Here is a 25,792-nt window from a genome sequence, read left to right on the forward strand (position 1 = left end):
GGAGACAAGAATTAGAAATGAGTCAGGCAGGGGAGCAGAAATAAAAAGAAATATTAAATATTAAAAGCAAAAATAGACTAAAACACCTCTGGGACACCATCAAGCACACCAGTATAGGTGTTATGGGTGTCCCAAAAGGACAAAAAAGAAAGAAAGGGGTAGAAGGAAGAGCCAAAGAAGTAATGACAGAGAACTACACAAACTTAGCAAAAGATGTGAATATGCACATCCAAGAAGCTCAGAGAACACCAAACAGGATAAACATGAAGAAAAATACACCAAATCATATACTGACCAAAACTTAGGGGATGCAGTGGAAGCAGTGTTGAGAGGGAAACATACCTCCAAATGCTTTCACTCAAAAAGAAGAAAGACCTAAAAGAAGAGCAATCTAATTTCAAAACTGGAAGAACACACAAAAAAATAAACTAAACCCAAAACAAGCAGAAGGAAATAGCAAAGATTACAGTGAAGTTAAATGAAGTAGAAAAACAGGGGTAGAAACCCAAGTAGTGAGAGTGGGGGTGGACCCACATCCTGGGGAGGACTAATGCCATCAAATAGAGGGAACTGTATCCCTCGAGAGAAAGGGTGGCTCCCAGGGCATTGGGGCAGCTGAGCAAGTTAGGCCCTGAACACTATTCCATCTATCTCTGGAAGTGGCTCCTTGGGAAACGGAGGTTGGCTGTCACTGTGGGCACCAAGGTGGAAGGGAAAATGGACGTTAAATGTCTGGAACGAAGGTAAATGGGGGGTAAGAGAGGAGTTTCGTGAGAGTACACAAGGATGGATATAAAACATTTAATATTACACCATAACATATAGGAGATGACAGACTGATAATGTAAACCATAATGTAAAACATAGGATAATAAGAATGTAAAAAACTGTGTATCCTAAAGTATGCACCACAATGTAAGCACAGATGTCACCTTGTTAGAAAGCTATTGTCTCTCACCTGGATTAAGCAGGTCTCTCTGCTTCTGCTCTTGTTCTGCTTTATTCTATGCTCAATTGAGCTGGTGGAAGAAACCTATTATAACCCATCAATCAGGTCATGCCATGCCCTTGCTCTGTAATAATACCCAATAGAACTCAAAGGAAAGGCCAAAGCTTTACTGGAACTGACAAGGGCCCCTGTTAACTGGGTGGCAACATCTCCTATTACCTGCCCTCCCTCTTGCTTGCACTGTGCCTTCCTCCTGTTTTGCCAACATAGAAGACCCACTCCTGCTCAAGACCTTTGCCCTCACTCTCCCCTCTGCTTGAATGCTTTCCACTCAAAACCTTCCTGGCTTGTCCACTCCCTTCAGGTGTGCAGCTGTCACCTTCTCAGGACAACTTATCTTTACAAATCCCTCCCTCTCCTTACACTCCATGTCACTTCCTCATGTTCTATTTTTCTTTGCTTATTGCTTAGCACTAATCACAGTAACTCCTTACGTATTAACTCACTGATCTTGTTTATTTTTTTACTTCTCTGATAGAATATAATCTTCATGGGAACAAGGGACTTTCCTTCTATGTCCTCAACACCCAGAACAGTGCATGTACATGGTTAGCACCCAATAAATATTTAATGAATGAATTAAAATTTTAGCATTCAAAATTATAGCTTGTGCCCTGGTTGGAAGAGAGTTAAGAAGAAAATGCTTAAATCATATTGCAACCCAGAGGTGAGTCCGAGGGACCACTTCCACCTTCAGTGCTCCACTATGTCTTCTTTCCCTACAGTCAAATTCTGCAACCTCTCCTGGTGATTGCATATTCCTGCCTTCAGAGTCTCACAAAGTTTTTCTAATTTGTCACAGAGTGAACACGACTAGGTAGTCACCACCAACTCGGGAAACAAATCCTCCCTGCTGTCTTCCAATTACTCACCCTCCCTTGGCTTTTCTTTTATTTTAACTCTTAATTGTTTAAATTTATTGAAGTATATTATTCATATGCAATAAACAATAAGTGTGTTGTAAAAGTTGTGAACTTAAACATAGAATATCTCGTCATATAGGACTCCAATGCATTGCCCCACTGTCAACACCTTGCATTGTTATGAAACATTTGTTACAAACTATGAAAGAGCACTGTCAAAATATTATTCTATAGTGTAATATGTAATGTTATATAATTATAACATAGTATATATATGTGTGTCTATACATAATACTGATGATAGTTAATATCATACATTTGGTTTTTCATGGGGAGATGAAAATTGTGGTTAATAGCATAAATATCAGCATGTTCTTCTTTTACAAAGTATTAAGAATGTGCTGCTACACAGGAATATTACAGCTAATGTAACTTATGAATGATAATTAACATTAATATTGTAATATTTTTGCAGCAATGGCAAAGAAGATATATCAATTTTAAGGGACAACAATAGGAAGTACAGTATTTTTTCCTTTGTAAGTAATGAAAATGTTCTAAACTTGACAGCACAACTCTGTGATGAAAATGAGAGCCAGAGTGTACACTCTGAATGGATCGTACAAAGCATGGGGCTGTATAACACAGGAAATCTTATGCTGGGGGGATGGACTGTGGTGGAAGGCAGAACTTGAGACATTCTCTCATGAACTGAAACAAATATATAGTACTATTTACAGAGTGTTAATAATCTGGTGGGTTGGGGGGGGGGTATAGTCCCTTGGCTTTTAGCACTGTCTTAGTTTGCCAGGGTTGCTCTAATAAAGTACCACAGCCTAGTTTATTTAACAACAGAAATTTATTATCCCATGGATCTGGAGGCTTGAGATCTGAAATCAAGATGTTGGTAGGGCCAAGCTTCCTCTTTAAAGGGATACTCCCTCTCATGCCTCTCCCCTGGCATTGCTTGGCTAGTGGGGGCATAGTTCAATCTCTGCATATGGCACATGTCCTACCCTCCTTCCCCCAGCTCTATGTCCAAATTTCCTCTCCTTATTTAAGATACCAGTCACATTGGATTAAGGCTTGCCCTAATTCAATTTGGCCTTATCTTAACAAATAACATCTTCAAAGATCCTATTTACTGATAAATTCATATTCACAGGACCAGGGATTAGGACTTGAACATGTGCATTCACAGGCCATTCACAATAAACCACAGCAGATCCACTATGCTTCTTTTTGTACTGTAGTAAATAGAATCATATCACGTGTATTCTTTTGTATCTAGCTTCTTTTGCTCAAATACATTAATGATTTTGCAAGTAGCAATGGTTCTTTCATTTTCATTGCTATATATAGTTTCCATTATATGAGTATACCACAATTTATGCATTCTCATGCTGATGTATATTTTAGATGTTTTCTGTTGTGCTCTGAGTAATATGCAATGACCATTCATATGCCTATCTTTTGGTGGAGATATGAATGCATTTCTGTGGGTTTATACCTAGAAATATAATTACTGCTTCATAGAATTTGCATTGGTTCAGCTTTAGTGGACATTGTCAAACAGTTCTACGAATAGATTATACCAGTTTACATGCCCCCTGGCAGAGCACAAGAGTTCCACTTGTTCCTCATCCTCACCAACATTTGGCATTATCTTTTTCATCTTAAATATTCTGGTGGGTATGTAGTGGCCTGGCATTGTGGTTTCAATTTTCATTCTTCCAATGCCTGATGAAGTTGAGCTCCTTTTCATACATGCATAGGCCATTTGAGTAAAATCATCTGTGCAGTGCCTGTCGAAGACTTTTGCTCAATTTTTTCTATTGGTGTACAGGTTATTTTATCCGGGAAACAATTGGGACCGCAATTTTCTTCACAAGCATCTGCTGATAACTCCATTTCCCACTTAATCAATTACCTCCACTGATTTACGAGGTGTCTGAGGATTCTCCTAACCAGGAAGATTTTAATCCTGCCCAATAATGGGATTAAGACATATTCAAACATCTGACAGACTGGGGTGACCACAGTGGAAGTCAGATTAGAGAAAGGGACAATGAGATTCCATAATAAAATTTCCCCAATTATCTGACTCAATGAGAAGACCCAGAAACAGAGATTGAGAATCCAAGAGGAATGGACCTGATAACCTGAACTCAACCCAACCCTGGTGACAAGTGAGAAGGGGTGTACCTGGGAAGTAAGGAAACTAACTTATTCTTATAAAGAGTAACCAACCTCCATCTTAAATTAAGTACGTCACAAAATTAAAAGTAGTGTTCTTTTTATCATGAGAACGTGACCATTAAGGGTCTCTAGATTTGAAGCATGGTGACAATACTGCAATTTTCCTCCACACTTTATTTGGAAGTTTTTAAAATTTAAGTAACAGTTGAAAGGGCTTTACATGAACACCCATGTACTCATTGTCTAGAGTCTGAAATTAATATTTTACTACATTTGCTTGATTGCATAACTATCCGTCTAGGCACATCAAGACATCCTAGCTTTGGATACATTTCAGAGTAAATTACAAACATCAGCACTCTCCTCCTATAGATATTTGAATATGTATATCATTAACTGGAATTCCAGTATTGCAATTTTACTTACATCAGACAAGCTACCAGCATTCCAACACTTAGAGGGGATTAATTACCAAGAGGATTGAAAAAGGATTCCAGCCTCTGATCTGTGGAACTGGTGGGGCACAGAGCACTACTTTTCTGGGTCAGCTAGTGGGCAACAGGAGGGCTGGTTTGCCAATAAGTGAAAGTGGTATCCCTGGTGATTTCCAGAGATGTAAGAGATATAGCCAAGTAATGGGGCTCAGAATCAAGGAAATTTAGATATTAATATTAAGAGAACCATATCTGCCATCATTGTCTTGCGAAGCTGGTTTCTCAAGTGTCATATAGCTCATCTCACTCTTCTGCTAGTATAAATTAAGGGAAGAAGCTTGAAATAGTGAATAAAAAGCACAGGGTTTGGGGTCAAAGAGATCTGAGCACAAAACCAGGTCTTGGCCAAATTATGTCTCCCTGCTAAATAGTTTCAGCAGTTCCAGCTTCTTATATATAATGGGGATAATAATAGGTATATCATAGAATTGCAATAAGATTTCAACAGGGTCATGTGTGCAAAGCTTCAGGCACAGTGCCTGGAACAGAAGAAGCAGTCAGTAAATTGAACCTGTTATTTTTCTAGCATTATCCTTACCAATAAACTCTTTGAAGGCAAGGTCTTATCTCATTTGTTTTTTCCCCAACTGTGCTAAGCCTCATGCTGTGTTAAGAATAGGTTCTAATAAATATTGACTACATCGATAGAAGAATAAAGAGATCCAAATTCATTTGTGTATTAAAAACTCAAGAAGGCACATCATGAACTTACATGACCTCTTGGCCAGAATGAGAATCTGGTTTTGTGCGTATTTGTGTTTGTTTAAACCATGTTAACATGCACTCCAAGCATAATTTTCCATTTTCTCATTGAGGCCGTGTTTGATGATCTCAAGAAGGAACAGTGATGAAAGCTGATGAAATAATTGCTTTGCTTACAGAATACATGTGGCTTCTCTGGCTTTTCTCATCTTTCCCATGCTTTGGAATTAGTGTTTCCAGCTAAGTGGCACTTGATTCATCTTTGCGCACATTAGTGACCAGCAAATCAGCTTGTAAGCATTTTTAAATCACTTCAATTTCCATTTTTCTTGTATTTGGGGAAAGTCCTGGGTACAGATCAGGCTGGGATTCATTACAATAATACTGTAACTGAATGAACTCTTGACCTTCTTTTTGATTGCATACCCATCGGTCACGGCCTCCTGGGAACAAGGGCTCTGAAATAAACCAGTAGGAATCCAGGCAATTTGGACAACTTAGATAAAATGTGTGCTTTGAGTCTGATCATATGAGAAGTCAATGGCGTCCTTCATGTGGCTTTAAACATAGAGTCGTTTATAACAACAAAGAATTCTTAGGAAAATGAAGAAGACCAAAGTATAATGTTATTTCCTGATTTGTCTGATACATTACAAAAAAAGAGAGGGGGAAGAGAGAGAGAGAGAAAAAGAAAAATAAACAAACCTAGTAATGTGATCAAATTCTCTCATAACAATTATATATAAATGTGTTAGATCTGAGTGTTAATTATATAGGAACACACAAAAAAGGACATAAAAAGCAAAGGTTTTCCAATCCCTTCCCTCCACCACAGTCTCTAGCTCCCATGCGGAAACCTGCCTAGCTAGATGATCTGGGTTTTATATAGTAGACCTTCATTGCCCTTAGAAAATTATTTTGGAATGTTTCTACGTTATCATTTATCTCCACACCCTTTTTTATAATCCTCTCATTAGAATGTGTGGTTTCCTTATTTGTTCTATTACATTTAGGTAATTAGGGATCTTTAAAATATTGTTTTTGGGAACACTTGGGAGCCTAAATTGCTGCGTGACCTCAGACTAGTAGAGTTAAGACTTACAGTTTTAAAAAGTAATCAAAGCCACCCCTTCTGCTTTCATTGTTACAGGTTGTGGAATTAGAAAGATACGAGGCAAAAAGATGATGAGATGGGAGCTATTAATATTATATATTATTTGATTATACTGGAGAAGGTCTGCATCTTAGAGAAGAGCTTGAGGCATTGCACCATTCATTCACATGGTAGCATTCAAAGATTAGGAAGCCAACCAATAAAATTCCCTAAGATATCACAAGTAAAGAGTTTGTCTCCCATGACTACAGGAAGTACCAATGAAACTGTAAATAGACTTTGATTACATTTTCCCTATTTTCAATTTTCCTTTGTCTCCATTTATTTTAGCAGGGCTTTGCGGGGAAGGGAAGTGAGCTTTTCCTGAACTCGCAAGGACCTTCTGTTTGATGCAAAACTCTGGCCTTCCAGAAACATAGGGAAGAATGGTTTTGAGAAATATAAAGACCACTTGCTTGTCCATTGAGGAGGGCAAACTATATCTGATGATGGTTCTTAAGCTAGTCTCTTTAAAAAAATAATGCTCCAATTCTTTCCAAGCAATCATTATTTAGCTCTTATAAGGCCATTTACATTTAAGTCATAAACCTTCAAGAAGCTTCTTCCCACCACAATCTGCATTGTTTTATTCTCTGTGTGCCTTTAAAAATCCATTACAGACATATCAAAGCCTGAGGAAATGTTTATTAGTACTCAAGGGTACTAGTTTTATGCTAGTCTTTCCATTTCCAGGTTGAAGCTCTTGAACTAATTTGTGCATACCTAGTTTGTTTCCCTAAAGAGCTTCCTAATTAATCTGGGGAAAAAAGGTGATTCTAGTGACACAATTCCATGTAAGAAAAAAGTGATGTCACCTTGATTCTCTTAAATGGTCGGAAACATGAGTTGAAGCAAAAGTAAGTAATTAGAGCTCAAAATGAGGTTCTCTCATCTTTCACCCACCTTCAATCAGAGATGCAAATAGATGGTTGTTGAAATGTTACCTTTAAAACTAACTTTCATCATTAATGGTGTTTAGATAATTTTCCATATAATATTCTTATACAAATTAGCCCCCATTGAATAATAGAGAGTCTCAAATACTCCACTTCTACACATGCTCAAAGAAAAAAATGAAACTGTTTCTATTCATAACTAGAAACCAATCATTTTGTAGAAAGCAAATTATCCAACTTTCAGCTTCATGGGACGATATAACAAGTCCGAAGTCTTTGCAGACATTGTGAAGCTAAAATCAGAGGCAATTAAGTGGGACCTGGACCTATTTTATGGCTAAATTTCCAATTCCAAAAGGTGAGGTCCAATAATAGAGACGTATCTATTGTGTTCCATTTTAGTTTCATTAGTTTGTTTGATGTAGAATAACCTTGACAAGCCTAAGAATGGAATCTCTCTCATCTAGAAATCAAAGATAGTTTATATCAGGGAATGAACTTTGGCCCAAGAATCACTAAGTAGCTGTCTGATGTTTGGAAAGAGTCTTCGCCTTGCTAGGATTCAATTTCAGTGTCTGCAAAATTAAGTCTTGGAACTCTATAATTGCTATTGTCCCTTTCAATTCTGAATTTCTCTGATAACACTTTAAAAATCCCTAAGTACAAATAACTTACATTTTAGTACTGATTCTTTAAGACACCAATCAGTACCATCATAGCTCATGAAACCAAGACAAAATGCTGGCAGTCTGGTGACCAATCATGATAATAAAAAATTTAGATTTGGATTAGGTTTCACAAGTTCCAAAGAGTTTTCATGTTTATCAATGTTCAAAGATGACTATTTTTATCTTTCTTTCTTCCATCTTCTCCAAATAGTGCTATTCACTGTGTCAAGCAATTTTCTTAATAAATGCCCCTAAATTCCCATGCAACAAAGAAATGACAGGGAGCCAAGTTATTATGTCTTCCCATTGTATTCTTAACCACAAAATAAGTATAGAATTATTAGCAACAAGGACACCACTGTGAAAATTAAATAGGGTCCCTGCCCTAACAGAGAAGTGGACTTACAAGCAAACGTTCAAACATTCACCCAATAAACGTTTATTGTGGGCCTCTTATGTCCTTGGCACTGGAGAAATAATGGTGAACAAAAAGTAGTCATGGTCCCTGCTTTCATGGAACTTACTGATTAGTGGGAAAGACAAATATTAATCAAGTAACCACATTAATGAATATATTAAAGAGAAATGAAATGAAAGAAATGGAGCACAGACCTATTAGAATGCATAATAAGGAAATCTGATCGAGACCAGGAGATTGGGAACCACTTCCCTGACAAAATAACTTGCCCTGAGCTCAATGGGTAAGTGGGTGGAGGGTGGGAGAAGTGGTTGACCATACAAAGGTTATATGGTAGAAAAGTATGCAAAGTCTTGTATGTCATGTTAAGGATTATGGTCGTTATATTAAGAACAAAGGCTCAGCAGAGTTGCAATACTTACTCTCCAGTTCGTTGGACTTTCCCATATCAGCTAACAGGGAGGTAAAGATGGTTAACCACCACACCAGGGAACTGAGAGAGTCTACAACTGCAAGCAGGAGAATTCTATCCATCAGCCATGTGAGATCTAAGCCCCCTCTCCATCTAGAGGGTCGTCAGGATGGAGGAATAAAATATGGATTAGAGTGGACTTACTGGTATTCTACTATAGAATTATTGTGACTCTAGCACTGGAAGAAATTAATGCATTGATATGGAGACAGTGGCCACGGGAGTTGCTGAAGGCAGGGAGAGGGAAAAAGAGGTGTGATATTGGGGCATTTTCAGGACCTAGAGTTGTCCTCAATGATGTTGCAGGGACAGATGCAGGACATTATATATCCTGCCATAACCCACTGAATGAATTGGGAGAGAGTGTAAACTACAATGTAAACTATAATCCATGCTGTGTAGCAGTGCTCTAAAATGTAGTCATCAAATCCATGAATGTACCACACTGATGAAAGAGGTTGTCCATGTGGGAGAAGTGGGGTGGGGGGTGGAGTGGGGCATATGGGAACCTCTTATATTTTTTAATGTAACATTTTGTGTGATCTATGTATCTTTAAAAAAAATAAGATAATAAAAAAAAGAACAAAGGAAAAGCCTTGAAGGAAAAGGCCTGGAACTAATGCAGAAAAACCAGGCTCTCCATCTCACCATGACTAGATGAGAGATGATGGAACCTTTCTCTAGGACAGTATGCGAGACATAGAGCAGACATATGCTTTGGAGGTAAATTATGTAGTTCATAAGGGAAGATTGTTGTGTGAGGTAAGGGAGATCAGAAATGGAGAAGATGATGTCCAGGAGAACTACTAGCTCTCTAGTGAGCCAAAGAATTCTGAAAGATGACTAGGTTGGAGGAGTGAAAACCATGAGTTTAGTTTGGGGTATGTTAAGCTAATCACCTTAAAATAATACAGGAGAAGAAAGTGATCATGCAAATAGAATATGTGAGTCTGGGTCTCAGGGGAGAAGTCTGCAGTAAAGATGACTAGTGCTTGTTTTGGCAGCACATATACTAAAAGTGGAATGATACAGAGAAGATTAGCATGGCTCCTGTGCAAGGATGACACACAAATTTGTGAAGCATTCCATATTTTTTGTAAACTATAATCCATGCTGTCTAGCAGTGCTCCAAAATGTATTCATCAAATGCAATGAATGTACCACACTAATGAAAGAAGTTGTTGATGTGGGAAACATAGGGAGTGGGGAGTGGGGCATATGGGAACCTCCTATATTTTTTAATGTATCATTTTGTGTGATCTATGTATCTTTTAAAAATTAAAAAAATATATATTTTTAAAAAATGACTATTTAAGAGTTAGGGTATTGGTGGTAAGTGAACAAATAAGAATTGATGACATTGAGAAGAGTAAAGAACATGAAATTCAGCTTTGGAAATCCAACATTCAGACTCCTAGGAGAGGAAGCTGAGCTAAAAGTGATTGACAAGAAAGCATTATCAGACAGACAGGAAGAAAATCAGGAGAGTTAGTGTGTAGAAAGACACAAAAAGAGATAGTTCTAAGAAGGAGATCGCAAAGTTACAAGAAACTAAGAGGTCAAAAACACAAAGACTGAAAAACTGTTCAATGGGTAAAGTGACATGAAAATTACTGTGACCTCCATTAGGGCTGTTCTGAAAAGTCGTGGGGCTGGGAGAAATAGTAGATGTTGAAGAACGGGTGAAGGTGAGAAAATGGAGATGATTTTTGAGAAATGTGGCTCTGAAGGAAAGGAGAGGCATAGAGTTACAGAGGAACAGAGATGTGGCATTTATAGTGGGATTTTGTTTTTCAGATAATAAAGAGTTGAGAAGGTCTAAGTATCAATAGAAAGTATCTGGTAGAGAGAGGAGTATGTGAATACACAAGTGAGAGAAGGAATCCTTGGTACCCGGTTCCTAAGAAGCAGGAGAGGAAGAGATCCAAAGCACAAGTGAAGGTATTGAATTTAGCAGGAGTAAATTAGATTTGCAGGTTTGACAGCCAAAAGGTGAAGGAGTGCTCATAAAATGGCTTCCAATTTCTCTAGCAGCAGGATGCTAGGTCACTCATTGAGAATGGCTGCTAGAGACGGGAGAGGTGGAGATTTGAGAAGAGGTTGGAAATTTTGAGTAATGGTCACTGAGTTGGCTAGAAAAACTCCAGGTTGTATTGATTTACAATTGGTCTATCTTACTTATTCTGTCCTCAACCAATTCAAATTTGCTATTATATGCCTCTAATGTTTTAGTTTTTCTTTAAGGAGGTACCAAGGATTGAAATCAGGATCTCATACATGGGAAGCAGGCACTTAACAACTAAGCTATAGCTGCTCCCCATTGAGAGTTGGTTTTGTCATTTGTTTTGTTTTTTGTTTATAGGAGGTGCTGAGGATTGAACCCAGGACCCCGTACATGAGAAGCAGGTGCTCAACCACTTGGGCTACATCTGCTCCCCTCCAATATATTTTCTTTGAGGTACCAGGGGCCAGGATTGAACCCAAGACCTCATATATGGGAAACCGGCTCTCAACTACTGAGCCACATCAGTTTCCCTGAGTTGGCTTTTTCATTTATTTTGCTTGTTGTTTGTTTTTTTTAGGAGGCACTGGGAACTGAACCAGGGACCTCCCATGTGGGAGGTGGTGCTCAACAGCTTGAGCCACATCCGCTCCCCCACGACATATTTTTAATCTCTTCTATTGTATATTTCTTTATCACTAAGATGTTGCTTTTCTTTGCAAACTTTCAAATTCCTTTTTGTGTTCAACCAGTGTCTTAATATCCTTAATCTCTTTAGCCATTCTATTGAATTTATTAAGGAGATTTTTTGGGATATCTGTGGTTAGTTGTCTCAAATCTGTGTTTCATCTGAAGGTTTAATTTGTTCCTTTGACTGAGCCATAACTTCTTGTTTCTTAGTATGGCATGTAATTTTTTGCTGGTGTCTTGGCATCTGATTTTTCATGTGTTTATTCTGTACTCAGTTTCTCTCTTTAGTGTATGGCTTTCTTACTGGCTGGCTTTTTGCTGAAGCTTCCTTTGTTCCTCCTCCATGAATGTTATTCTGTTTTGTTGTTATTTGCCTCTCTATATTTTAATTCTCCACTTGTCTTCTCTCACTGCTATTTCCTGATAGCTTATTTTGGTAGAAGGGTCCCCTGGAGACAAACTTCCCAACTAAAACAGGCTCGGGGAACCTATGAAGGGAGTGTAGATCAATTCCAACATGCTCTGGAGAAGAGACTCTAAAGGTCTCCAATATTCTATTCGATATCTCCCCCAATCTGGTCTATCCAAAGTACCCAATAGGTAGCACTCTATCTAATTGTTCCCAGCTACTGTAGGGTTATTCTGTGCCTTTAATTCTCAGCTGACTTAACTTCTGATGGGGGCATGTTTGAAGCTGAGGTTGCCCCAAGAAAGTGTTCAAACTGGACCCAAGTTCCACTCGTGCCAGTTATGGGCGCCTACTCAATGGATGGAATTGTTGCACAGCTCCCAGCCCTTGAGACTTAAGTTCTCAGGTTAGCTGCCACCCCCTGAACTAGTCCCACTCCCTGGGTGGGCCAGGCAACTCTGCCTGCACTGTCTCAAGAGAGAGTGATCAGATGGCTCTTGGTTCCTCTCTTTCCTGGGGCACCTTGGGGATGAGCATGCAGCAGCTGTTCCAGGTGGGTGAAGTGAATCTGCCCACATGACCTGCTCAGGGTGCTTTGCAGCTCAGTGGGCAGTGGCTCTTTTAAGGTGGACAGGGTGAATGTGCCATGAGAGAGTATGCGCTTCCTTTCTGTTCAAGGGCACAGAGTGAGTCGCAGCCCTTCAAGGTGAGCAGGGCAAATCTGCCCACACTGCCCACGAGGGTGTGAGCCTCCCCTCCTTCCAGTGGGCATTGGGGCCCAGTGTGAATCTGCCTGCTCTGCCCTGAGAAAACGTTCAAACTGGACCCAATCTCCATTACTGCTGGGTGTGGGCCTAATCAGTGGCTTTCCAAACTGGGTGCCCTGGATCTGATCCCTATCACCCCAAGGGACCAGTGTGTTTATCAGTCACCCCTGCTTCCACTCCTGCCAGGGGTGGAGATGGTACAAATGTTGAAACTCAGCTGTGCTCACAATTGGAATCCAGGTAGTAAAATTTGCCAATCGACAGCTGAGGTTGGTGCCAAGCCATTTCCCCTGCCCTGCTTTTGGGAAAGAGAGCTTCTACTTCCATCTGGGGAGTAGGTCCTGAAGCAGCCCATTCTCCCAGTAGGGACTGGACAATGGCCTCTGCACCATGGAGGAATCTTCACCACAGATGGTCTGTCTCCTCTGCATGTCCTTCCCTGGGTGGTGCACTGTGCTCTTCTGGTCTCCAAAGTCCCCCAAAGAGTTGATCTGGGCAGATCCTGACTGAGTATTTGTTGCCTTGTGGGACAAGCTGATGTTCGAGCATCCTACTCTGCCGCCATCTTGGGTCTTCTCCTTGCCAGGTGGTATTAAAATCCCATGTACTACTGATGACTATGAATTATCTAGTTTTACTAGTCTGCCCTATCCTGTGACCTCCTCCAGCAGCCCTTAGTGGCTCAGAAGACAGGGCACTGGAGAATTCTTTCCTGAGGTGAGGCATTTGCAGACTAATGGTACAAAAAGGCAGAGAGCAAGGGATTTTAATATGGTGGAAAGGACACTGTTGAAATGATTGGCCATGCTGCCCAAGCTGGATAGTTGTGCCCTTTATCCCTCTCAGCCTATGGTCGAGTTTAAAATTCAAAGAGCCATCTGAAGAAAGACCCCCTTAACTGCTTTCACCAGGTTTCGATGGGTTGAATAAATTAATAAATGAAGTCCTATTTTTACCTCTGCTGGGAGTCAACTCTAATCACTAAGCTTAGGTCCCTATTTGGATCTCACCTCACTCTTTCAGGTGCCTTGGGGTAACCCTGAGACATCTGTGTATGTTGGGCCATACAAGGCAATCCAGCACATACCAGTAAGACTCTGAAGACTCTCTCATGCATCTCAAGTCTGCAGTTAGACATTAATAAAGTGTGTGTCAGTCACTTTACATGAATTACCTCATCACCATTTTACAGATGGAACAATTGAATCTCAGAAAGATTAAGTAACCTGTCCAAGGATACATGTGTAGTAAATATCAGATCAAGAGTGATATCCATTCTGCCAAGGAGTATGCATCCCGCCTCCCTAACTGAATGTTTCCAAATACGCTCAGACTCAAATGGACAAGCTCGTTATGTTTCTACTCTCCTGCCACAATGTTTTCATTTCTCATGCTAAGTGAAGTCTTTCTTCTGTATACCAAAGAACACTAATAAAATGATGAACATTTAGTACAGAGCTGCTCCCAGTGTAGTAAAAAGATGACATTTGAATCATCTGGATTTAAGCTGACAATATCAGGTAGAGGCTTCCTGCCCCTACTACCACCCCTGTAGAAATTCAGGTTCAGTATGTGGAAGTAGAGTCTGTTCTTTGCAATTTTAATAAGACGATAGTTTTCTTCTGCACGTTGATGTTAAGCTTTCTTTTACACACTGAAGTTTGCAAAACATTGACCCCAACAAATCTTGCTGAACTGACTTGAAAGAGAATTGCATTTGGGTACGTCTATTAGTAAAGATTAATTTTCTTATTTTTCAAACCACAGGTCTGAGGTCATAAAACACAGACTGATTAAATTGGCTGCCTAAAGGAGTCCAGAGATTAGGAATCGAGGAGGATGCTAACGTATTTGTATATGTGGGATGGCAGAGCAAAACAAGTTTGCCTCTTAGTGACTTTATCTTCTCCTACCCCTGCCCTCACCAGTCATTTCTCTGAGAAGGCAAGATTTAACCACCTGCATACACTGGAAAACTGCTTCTGCAACTTGATGGAAAACCCCCTTAGAAGGTGGAGGTTGGAAATGGCCTCTGCAAATTATTATGATTGCTGTGATTTCATTCTGAGGCCAGATGCCAAGAATCGTGACCAAGAGAGCAACATTCTTAGCCACAGGGGATTCCTCCCACCAGTGCTCTTGTATATTTTCCAAAATGCATCATTATGTCTCCAGTGTAGCCACAAATGCTGAGCCCCGAGGCAGATTCTGCTACAGGGAAAGCTTCTCCCTGGCTGTCACTCACTTTCCTCTCCTGCCCTGACCTTTGCTCCCATCAGGCTACAAAGGTTACTTGGAATTTCTCCATTTACCCAGTCATTTTAAAGCCTCTAGGACAGTCTTTGAAAATGGTTTAAAAATGGTGTGAGGGTATAAAAGGACATGTGGACTCTTGGTACTTGCTACGAAGGGCTAGTGAAGCCCGAAGGTGCAAGAGGAGATACAAATTAAAGCAATCTGGCAAGGCCAGATCTTGTTTTTACAGAGCCCGGGACGGTGTTTGTGCAAACCTGAGCTTGACTAGAATGCCTTGACAAGCTTTTGCGTTTGCATTATCACCCAACAGTTTTGAAGCGGTAGCCCAAAGGGTTGGACCCCCAAATGGGGAGTGATTTAGGCTTGAGCTCTAGATGTAACCTGAGGACTTATCTTGCTCCCTCTTCTTCCCATATGAACTGAAACTCCTAAAGATTGGGAGGACACAGAGAGCTCAAGAGAAGCACTGATCCATATGGATCCTGTCATTCCCAGGCATGACAGGCCTGTGGCCCCAGGGACCTTTAGGTGAAGAGGTGGACAGAGAGCAGCTTTAAGCACACTCCGGCCAGCAGTGCTGCCACTTCTGTTTATGTGCTTCTGTAGCATATTAATTGTGAAAGACCCCAACTTCCACCTGCCTCACAGGGGAAGGTGTCATTCTTGTGGTATGTGGAAGGGTCCTTTGTTATTTGTGTCTTTGCACTTTAAAAGAGTTCATTACCCTGAAGAGCCCAAGTACTGACACCAGGACTCCCCTGCGAGTGTCTTAAAACCAATTCAATTCAATGGATTGTTTAGAATGGCCCAGATACTGGAGATTCTCTGATTCTTAACATATTGGGTGCCTCAGTAAGCCTGGAAGGTTTGTTAAAATACAGCTCGCTGGGCTGTGCTCTCAGAGTTTCTGATTCAGTAGATGTTGAGTGGGACTGGAGAAATGGCATTTCTAACTGGTTTTCAGGGGAGGCTGATGCTACTGGTCTAGACTACTGCCACAGATGGCTAAAATATAGTCAGTAACACAGCCTTGATGATGATGGTGGTGGTGGTGGTGGTGGTGACTGTCATTCCTTTCACCCTACCTTCCACCTCACCTCCTCTCTCAAACAGATCACCTGCATCTAGGTTCTTGTCTCAGAAAACTAGACTAAGATGTGACCTTCACAGTCAACACAAAACATGTCTTAGCTATGATTTCCTTGAATGCGTGTCTGAGATGTCAGGTTGACTTTCAAGAGCAATGGCCTTTGGCTGCAGTGGACTTGCAAAGAGCAGAAGGTGGGTTAACCAGGTCCCCATGAGGCTAACATGTTTACAGCACCGATGGCAAAACAGATTGCTTTCAATGTGAGTGACAAATTTACCTCCATGAAATCGACTTTTGATTTTTATGAATTTTCTGAGAGCTAAACTGATAACCCTCGATGATATCCAAAGTAAGGTTTATGATATAGAAAGTGAGACATAAAAAGAGCTGCATTGTACTTGAGTTGCCAAACTTCTTACCCTTTGCAACAAGGACACTTCTCCATCCATCAAGAAACTCCAGGTCAGGAAGTCAAACTTGTCCTCAGCAGGAGGGTTGATAGCGACAAAAGAGGGTCACAGGAAAGTCCCTCATAGGTGCATCTAGGAGCCGCTCCAAACATCTGATTCAAATTGGAAACCTGAATTTGTGAATTCTATTTGGGCTTCTTCACAAAAGCACATGCATATAACAGCAAGCAAATTTCATAACTCTCTTTCAAGAGAATGATAGCAGAGGCTTTTGAGTGGAGGGAAAATGAATGGCCACCAGCATGAATATTTCATCATTCACTCCCCAGGTGCCAGGAGATCAGGATATACAAATTATATGGGTTTGATGCCAAGAGGAGGCTGCCCAGAACTTTCAAGGTAGGAGGGCCCGGAAAAGCACTTGAAATTCCAACCACCGCAGGATATGATTTGAAGACAGCTGGAAAGCTTGATAAGCACTTGAGGGCTTTAAAAAGCACTCTGAATTTCAGGTGTCTTTGCTTTTTTACCAAAATCACAAAAGATACTGATTGGGGACCACTTTACACACTCTCAAAACTACATTTTGATCAGAATGAATGATCTCAGTGAGGGCTTAAATTCCTCTCTTGTTTTATTAATAGTGGGGGGAAAAAAACATAACCTATTGGTTGGTAGGAACAAATGGTAAGAAATCATAAGGTGAGGGAATACAAATTAGAGATGGATGGAAAAGAAGGTGAGAAGGGACGGTCACAAAACACCTTCCCTTATCCTAAATAAAGAGCTTGATTCTTTCAGTATAAATAATTCACATACCAAGTCGCTCTCAACTTGATATGTGCAGATAGCTTTATCTTTCATAATGGATATCAAACTAATTATTATGTTACATGTACATCACATCGTAATATATCACTTGATCTTTAAAAAACACCCACTAAAATTCGGCAGAAAGATATCTCCATTTCTATTTTGTGAGTAAGGGAACTGTTACAAATAGTTGAGTTGCTTGCTCAAAGCGATAGGGCTGGTTAACAAGCTGGGATCAAATTTCAGGCTTCCTTACTCCCAGTCTAGTGCTTTCTCTACTAAGCTGCCTCTCCCAAGCCAAACAGCAGATGGGCCTTCACTTGGATAGTTTCCCCATCAAGGTGTGCTGATTTATTGGTAGGAATAATGAGGTGCTTCTGAGTGGTTTCTGTAGTCTATTATATGTCTATCTCTCCTCTGAGGATAAGTTTTCAGGTCATACTGTCTGGGTTTGACTTCCAGGTCTCCCATTTACTGCTTGTATGTGTTTAGGAAAGTTACTCAATTTCTCTGAGTCATGCTTTTGCTATTTGTAAACAGGGATATATATAATCCTTTTCCTGAGATGGGAGAGTCAAGTAAAAAATGCAAATAAATCATCTTAACACAGAAGTTGACATTTCTTTGGTGCCCATAAAGTTAGCTGCTATGAAGATGATCACAATGACGATGCCGGTTGTTATTATGAAGGTCAACTGGGCCATCAGCCCAAGACAACATGTGAACTAAGCAAACTTTTCTCAGCACCCCATACCTCCCTTTCCTTATGATCTTTCTCTTCCATTAAGTTTTCACCCACCCCACCCCTATCACATTTTCTTGCCTTCATGATAAACTCCATAACCATGTCCATTTACTTCATCAATTTCTCCCATTGTATTATGGAAAGGTAAGCGTCAGTGGAATTTCAAATGGCATGGAAGTCTACAGTACAAAGAGGAAGGATCTGCTAATGTCAGCAACATTGCTCTGCCTGCATAATACTAGCGTGCCATTTTTCAGAAAATATTTAATAAGAACCTACTATATATGAGAAACTGAGATAGGAACTAAATCAACACTCATTCTGCCAAGTTGGTTTTATCTCAGATACCAAGGATCATTTAATATTAGGATATATAAGCATTATTCATTACTCACCACATTAGACATTAAAAGATGAAAATCAAGTGGTTATCAAAATAGATGAAGTAAAAGCATTTGGGGAAATGTTATAAGAATGCCTTCTAGAATCACTAAGAATGTCCTTTATCACCATTTCTGTCACTATTTTATCTGAAACCCTAGTCAGTAAATAAGAAAAGAGAAGGCATAAGAATTGTACAAGAAAAAATAAAAGTGGAGCTATTCATAGATACTATGACTATTTTTGCACAAAATAATTTAAAATTCTTGAGAATAAGTACTAGAAATAGAAAGGGAGTTTAGCCAAGCACTAGATATACAACAAATATATAAAAGTCAATTACATTTCTATTTGCAAACAGAAAACAATTTAAAACAATTTTAAAGCTTAAAAGGAGCAACAAACATTATAAAGAACCTTTGACTGGGAAGCAGTTGTGGCTCAATCAGTTGGATTCCCGTCTACCATATGGGAGGCCCTGGGTTCACGTCCCGGGACCTCCTTGTGAAGACAAGCTGACCCGCATGCCGCAGAGTGCTCTCTCTCTCGCAGAGAGCTGACTCAGCAAGGCGACACAACAAAAAGGGAGACAAGTAAAAACACAGAAGAGTGCACAGTGAATGAACACAGAGAGCGGACAAACAAACCACAAAGGGGGTGATAAATAAAAAATAAATAAATAAGAACCTATGACTCTGACTAACAAAAATATACACCATCTTTAGGCACAAAATGTTTAAACTTTACTGAAAGACACTAAGGGATATCCAAGTAAATAAATATCATGTTTGCATGTAAGATTTGATCTTCTAAAGGTTTCAGTTATCCCCAAATTCATAACAGACCAATTATGAATGATTAATTTCACCTCCCCAATTTTTTTCAAGAAACCTGAAAACTTCATTAAAAATACATATGGAAATAAAGGGTCAAGTGTAACCAAGATACTTCTAAGACAAAAAATAAATTGGGATGAATTGACCCATCAGATATTAAGGCTCATTATAAATCAGTAGTGTTTAAAGCACTGTGGTGCTGTGGCAAGTCTAGGCAAAATGACCAATAAAACACAGCAGAGAGCCCAGAAATGGACACATCCATACATGGAATTTTGAGGGTGAATATCAGATCCAAGGAAGAAAGAGAAACTAGTCAATAACTGAAGCTAGAAATGCTGATTATCCATTTGAAACAAAATTATATTGGATATTCACCAAAAACAATTCTTTAAAACTTACAGAAGAAAACATGGAAACATGTTTTTACTATGGTATAAGGAGGGATTCCTTAAACAAGACAAAAAAATGTGCTATCCATAAATGAAAAGATCAATACACTCACCTACATTAAAATGAGCAAGTTCAGCTCATTAAAAGACAACTAAAAAAGCAAAAAAAAAAAAAGCAAGCTAAAAAGTAGAAGGGATTTGTGACACATATAAATAACAAATGATTATGACACAGAATATATAAAGAATTTCTACAAATAGATAACCTAAGGAAAACAACACAATAATAAAAACAGGAGAAAGATATGACCAGGTATTTCCAGAAGAAAAAAATAAATGGCCAATAAGAACTAAGAAATTTCATTAGTAATTTCATTAGGAAAATGAAACTCTAGATCACATGGGACACTTCTGAAATCATCAACCGACAAAAATTAAGGAACTTGGCAATAAAAGTGATGGAGATCAAGTGAACAAATTGGATCTCTTACAAATTTCTTATTGGTATATTAATTGGTAAATCAACTTTGGGAAATTATGGCATTATCTTGTAAGGTAGAACATTTATGTGCAAACTGTATATGTCAAGGAGAAACAGCTAAATATATGCACAGGAAATCTATTAAAAAATGTTCAAAGCAGCATTCCAAAATCTAGAAACAATATAAATGCCCAGAAAATGTAGAATAAATAATTTGTGGTAGTATCATTCATTGGAATATTAAACAAAAGTGAAAATGAATGGAATTTGTCAGTAAAGTAGGTCAATGATATCTATTACTTAGAATCAGCTGATTTATTAAGCTTTATGCTTTACATATTTCATGCATATTTATATATTTACATATTATCTTTAAAATACATGTGTGTATTTTCTACTATCAAAGGAGTTACATATTTTATCCATGTTTTGGATGCCTCTTACCAAAATAAATTGACCTTGAGCCTTTATGTAATTCAAATTTTCTCATATTAATAGTTTCTAACATTTTTTTTTAAAAATCTGGGACCATAATGTTGACTGAAAAAAAAACCACAGTATTATGGGGAGCAGATGTGGCTTAAGTGGTTGAGCACCTACTTTCCACATGGGGGGCCCAGGTTTGGTTCTCAGTGCTTCCTAAAAAAAACACAAACAACAAGCAAAACAAAGGAAAAAACCAACTCAGGGGAGCTGACGTTGCTCAGTGGCTGAGAAGCAGCTTTCCACAAATGAGGTACTGGGATCAATCCCAGGCTCCTGTACCTAAAAAAAAAGTGCTAAAATACCACATATGATACGATCTCCTTTTATTTATTAAAAAATATTTATGGAGGCTACATACGTGACAAAATCATGTTGTTGTTTTTTTAATGATGATAAATATAAAATCAACGTAGTGGTTACCTACGGCATGGGAAGAAGAGAGATATTGTGGAGGAGGACCATATAAGTAGATTTTAGTTAGCAATGATTTAGTTTGGGGCTTCTGTGGGAGTTTTGTGACTCTATTATATTTGGAAGTAAATAAATACATAAATAAAATAGGGCTAGCCATCTCTAGTGTTATGAGAGGGAAAGGACTTTCACAGAGTTGAATGGGTCTAAACATTGCTAAAATTTTGCCCACTTAGTAAAAACAATGATAATAATTCTGAGATTCAAAACTCTCATTCCTAAAATTCCAGGGACACTGTGTCTACTCTGTAGTCATCCATGTTTTTAGTTCAGGTCTTCTTAAATTAAGACTTTATAATTTAGACACCCCCCACAGCAACTACAGAGTTAATATTTGTAAAGTGCTTAGACGAGCAACTGACAAATATTAATAGTAAATGCTGTATAAGTGTTTGTTAAATAAATTCTTTTGGAAATTATAACTGTCTTTCCAACAAACTGCTGCTATTCAGTTCTTCAAAAATCTATTATTTATATGCTCTCAGAATAATTTGTCAAGGGAAAATGAGGACAGCCGCAATCCTGCACATTAGTGAACAAGTTACAGCAATGTTCTTCATTAACTCCTGCATTTTCAAGTTCAGTGTGTCTTACCAATGGAAAAGGTTCAATCTTACAAAGTACTAGGCCGCCCAGCAAACTTGGACTCTTTCAGCCCTTGCATTCCAAAATGTTCTTGTTTGACAATTTAGCTGTTAACCATTTCAATGAATGTTTACCACATTTATATGTCATTATTTCACAAAATAACATACATATTTTGCTTTGGAGACAATGTTGGTTATTCCCCCCAGTAACCATTCCACCACCTCCTTGTTTTGTTAAAAGCCATGTGATTTGAAGTGGAATGGACCCAACCCAAGTTCCAGAATGTATCATAGTTGGTCTAATCAAATTATTAATAAAATAATCCCAATCTCTTGCCAGAATGATTGAGTGAGGTGAGGAACAATCAGAAAAAGAGTCAAGATTTTTATACAAATGATTGAAAGAAGTGATACTCTCCCCACCCCTGATATAAAGTTTGAAGCACGTATCTTGAACTGTTGCTAGCAGCCGTCTTGTGACCTTGAAGAAACCAACTTAGGGATGAACCCAATACACAGGGAGGTTAGAGCAAAGTGATTGCAGAGAACCCCAGTTTAACTATACCCAAAGGGTGCTCCACCCCTGGAATTTTCCATTAATGAACCAAAAATCTAATTGGTTTATTAATTTGAACTGAATGCCTTTCAGCATTTAGATTTTGACACCAGCAATGTGGAATTGGCTGAATTGAGGGAAAAAGAAAGACAATGAATGTTTCTATGCATAACTGGGAAATTGATAATATTTTAATTCAGATTCTTCTAATAGTCAATAAATCATAAGGTTTCAATGGATTAAGACATAAAGAGAAATATTGTTCTTATCTCTGGTGATTTCCTTCATCACATCATTAAATAATTCCGACTTACTCAAGTGATAAGGGATAAAATGGAACCTCTCCTCTGACTTCAGTAAAATCTTGCAAATATCTCTGTTTTCCTACTGAAAGGAAATACAAATTTCTTATTATCAGAAGGCTGGGCCTCATTAATTTATTGTGCTAGCTCATTATTTTTTAAAAATTTCACTCCAATACCAAGCTGGTATTCCCACATCATAGAGACCTGAATAGAGATGTTTTTGGCCCTTGCCTCAGTGCAATTATTTCACTGATAAGGACACACTGAAATCCAAAGAGGTGAGTAACTTGTATAAAGCCACCCTGATAGTGACAGAACAGTGATAAAAGATGAAAATTCTGTATTCCTTATCCAGTTGTCCCCTGAGTGCTTCATGCAAATAGATTAGAAAAATGTTGTATGTGTCATCTATTGCTGTATAACAAATCATCCAAAAATTCAGTGACTTAAAACTATTGCTTATCCTCATAAATCTGTAGGTTGGCAGGGGTGGCTCCACTTCAGGCTGCAGATCCATGGGGCTTCTCCACATGCCTCTCATCTTCCTTGAATCCTAGGCTTGTGAAAGCATTTTCTTCTCATGACAATTGCAGAGGTGCAAAAGAGATTTTATGTGTCAAGCCACTCTTGTGTTACTTGTTCTAATGTGTCAAGCCACTCTTGTGTTACTTGTTCTAACATCCCATTGACCAAGAGAAATCAGATGGCTAAGTCCAAAGTCAAGGGAAAGGAGAAGCAAAGTTATAAGCAACGGGCAAAATTTTGGACTCAATATTTCAATCTACTGCAAATGCAAAAGAGTGAGAAGAGTATCAGTTAAAAATAATTTCTTAAAGTAAAGTCAACAAAATATAAATGAGGCTTGTTATGAAGAGAAAAGCACCAAGGGGTTGTCTTATGCAATACCCTGGGTAATGAGTGCAAAGTGAGCCCCTCATCTAAACAAAATTCATTTATCTAGCTTGAGATAAGAATTAATGCCATAAGCACTGTGCCTAGGAGTTCCCTCCTGACAGCCTTCATGTTACTCAAATGTGGCCAGTCTCGAAGCCAAACTCAGCATGTAAATGCAATGCCTTCCCCCAAGCATGGGACATGACATCCAGGGATGAGCCTCCCTGGCACCGAGGGATCACTACCAAGTACCAACTGATGATGCAACTAGAAAATGACCTTGAATTAAAGGTTCAACGCGGACCGGTAGAATATCCCTGTCTACATATAATAACAGGAGTTAAAAATGCTGTTTGACCTAATGTAAGGGGGAAATGGAAAGGAGAAATGAGTTTATATGGCTTTGAGTCTCTAAAAAAGAGTCTGGAGGATGTCAGAAGGATTGCCCTTATGCACACCTGAGCAGAGTCTCAGAGACAGATAAAGTAGATACAACCCCAGGTATTGGTTCTTTTGAGGGCTACAGAGATCCACAGGTTCTATGGTCATGGCAGATGGGGTTCACTGCCATGTCAGTTGGCCCTTCTTTGGAGCTGGTGTTTCTGCATGATGTGGCTGGACACAGATGGGATCTCTTTTCACAAGGCTGTCATGCTACTGTACTGGAAGTGTAGTTGGTGCTGGGGTTTAAGATGTATCTAGGGGATTTGAATCTCTGGACTGACCATATGATAACCAGCCCCTGAGCCTCAACAGACTTCAACTCCTACACTCTGATTTATTGGACTTACCCCACTCAGCTAACATGGAGTTGAAAAATGTCAACCACCACACCATGGAGCCTAGAGTGCCTACAATTGAAAGCAGGAGGATTGCATCCAGTATCCATGTGGAATCTGAGCCTCCTCTTGACATAGATGTGCAATGGACACAACCAATCCAAGGTCCACAGAGAAAATGTGGCATTGGTGTGGGAAAAGTGGCCATGGTGGCTGCCGGGTGCAGGGAATGGGAGGGAGAGATGAGATGTTGAGGCGTTTTTGGGACTTGGAGTTGTCCTGGGTGGTGCTTCAGGGACAATTTCTGGACATTGTAAATCCTCCCAGGGCCCACTGGATGGAACGTGGGAGAGTATGGGCTATGATGTGGACCATTGACCATGAGGTGCAGAGATGCCCAGAGACGTACTTACCAAATGCAATGGATGTGTCATGATGATGGGAGAGAGTGTTGCTGTGGGGGGAGTGGTGGGGTGGGGGTGGTGGGGTTGAATGGGACCTCATATTTTTTTAATGTAATATTTTTACAAAACGAATAAAATTAAAATAAAATTAAAATAAAAAAATAAAAAATAAAAAAATAAAAAAAGAATTAATGCCATAAACTTCCCCTTAAATATTAAATTACAGTTCTCTCATCCAGGCAAATTAGTCTGGACTTTGCTGGGCTTCATTGGAAACTCCTTTCAGTCTTTAATTTGATAGGTGTAGGCTTGAATTCAAACTAATGCATAAATAATGGACTTTACCAAAGACAGACAAGTAAAACATCCCTTTCTCCCATCCTGAAAGCCTTTTCTTTCATTGGAATTGCAACGGGACTTTCAGACTTTGTCAGGGCCACTGTATTTACTTTTTGGACCGGAAATAAAATTGTACTGGTTCTGCCCACATTTTCAAAATGGCAGCCACTTCTGACATCCTTTCCTTGGCTAATGCTCCTGTGGCAAAGGGCTTATAAAATTGCTGTTCAAGGAAGTCGTGATCAAACCCCTAGCAGCTTTGGTAGAGCAAACAGAGTAGGTTTTCAGAAAGCAGGGATGGGATAGCAGCATATACTGAGGACATATGAAATGCTAAAGCCACATCCAACATAGCAATAGACAGAGCAGCAGTAGCAGAGTGGCTATTGGAGGCCAATCTGACTACAGCAGGCTATTCTGAAGATGGTACCTGTAGTCACATGGTAAAGGAAAACCATACCAGGAGTCTATGTAGAAAGAAACAATGAGCATTTATTAGTCTTTCCAGCACAGACAAGTAGACTAGAGTACAATTGTACAGTGAAATAGAATCTGTCATATTGATAAGTCTGATTCCCCACTACTTAACTAGCTGTGAGGATTTGGGCAAACCTCTTTAATTAACCTACAAAAGTTTCAGTCTCCTCATCTGTGAAATGGAGAAATTAATAATACTTCTCTTAAAGTTGTTGGGACAACTAAATTGACAAAATGTATGTTGTGCAATTAGCATAATCCTTTTCAAGTAGCAAAGGTTCATAAATAATAGCTAAAGTCATTTTTATGAGCTACTATATTGTAGGTTTATACCACAATCAGAGCAAG

General features: G+C 39.2%; 1 non-coding gene across 1 annotated transcript; it reads left to right on the forward strand.

Moving 5' to 3' along the window:
• The first annotated feature begins 9,862 nt into the window (after positions 1–9,862).
• On the forward strand, positions 9,863–9,969 carry LOC111759445 (U6 spliceosomal RNA). Its single transcript, XR_002793426.1, has one exon. It is a non-coding gene; the product is annotated as a U6 spliceosomal RNA (small nuclear RNA).
• The last annotated feature ends 15,823 nt before the right edge of the window (positions 9,970–25,792 follow it).

The sequence above is a fragment of the Dasypus novemcinctus genome, chromosome 31 (genome assembly GCF_030445035.2).
Source record: "Dasypus novemcinctus isolate mDasNov1 chromosome 31, mDasNov1.1.hap2, whole genome shotgun sequence".
NCBI lineage: Eukaryota > Metazoa > Chordata > Mammalia > Cingulata > Dasypodidae > Dasypus > Dasypus novemcinctus.